A 1,118-nucleotide genomic window follows, 5' to 3' on the forward strand; every position below is an offset into this window, starting at 1 on the left:
TAAGATCAGCAACAAGGCAAAAATGTCAATTCTCACCATTTTCATTTGATACTGCCCTAGGGGTCCTAGAGTGCAAAATTTCAAGAAATTGAAATTTAAAAAAAGAATAGAAGTAAAACTGTTTTCATTCACAGAAAACATGATTGTGTACAGAAAAATTTCTAAGGCATTTTAAAAAACTTATTAGAACTAATAAACGAATTCAGCAAAGTCCTTGATACAAAATCAATATACAAAATTATAACAACAGATAATATATAATATATTAGCAAAAAACACTTAGAAAATGAAAAAAAATTTAAAACTAGCATTTACAATATAATCAAAACCCATATAAAATACTCAGGAATAAATTTAACAAAAAATATGTCAGTCTTCCATATTAAAATTACAAAACATTACAGAGAAAAATTAAAGATGATCTAAATAATTATACAGATATACCATACCCATGGATTTGAAGACAATATCATTAAGATATCACGTCTCCTCAAATTGATCTAATGATCCAACACAATTGTAAACATAACCTCAGCAAACTTTTTGGTAAAACCTAACAAATTTATTCTAAAATATATATGGGAATACAAAGTACCTAGAACAGTCATACAAATAAAGACTGAGAGAGTTTACTGTTTATTCTCTGATTTAACATTTATTTTTGACAACATACTGTATGCTAGGGTTTTAGATACCTTAAACACAAAGCAATAAGACAATGACCTACTCGCCGAAACCGGTTTGGCTCAGTGGATAGAGCGTCGGCCTGCGGACTGAAAGGTCCCAGGTTCGATTCCGGTCAAGGGCATGTACCTGGGTTGCGCACATTTCCCCAATAGGGGATGTGCAGGAGGCAGCTGATCGATGTCTCTCTCTCATCGATGTTTCTAACTTTCTATCTCTCTCCCTTCCTCTCTGTAAAAAATCAATAAAATAGATTTAAAAAAAACAACAACAAAAAAAAAACAAAACAAAACAAAAAAGACAATGACCTACTAAAATATGAACTTCAGCAAGGAAATTAAACTTAAGAAGAAAGATTGCAATTAAACAAGCAACAATGTGCCAAGAAACTATCCTGTATTATAAAAGGTTAATATGCAAATCAACCAAACAGA

The sequence above is a fragment of the Myotis davidii genome, unplaced genomic scaffold, assembly GCF_000327345.1.
Source record: "Myotis davidii unplaced genomic scaffold, ASM32734v1 scaffold5374, whole genome shotgun sequence".
In the NCBI taxonomy this organism is placed as follows: domain Eukaryota; kingdom Metazoa; phylum Chordata; class Mammalia; order Chiroptera; family Vespertilionidae; genus Myotis; species Myotis davidii.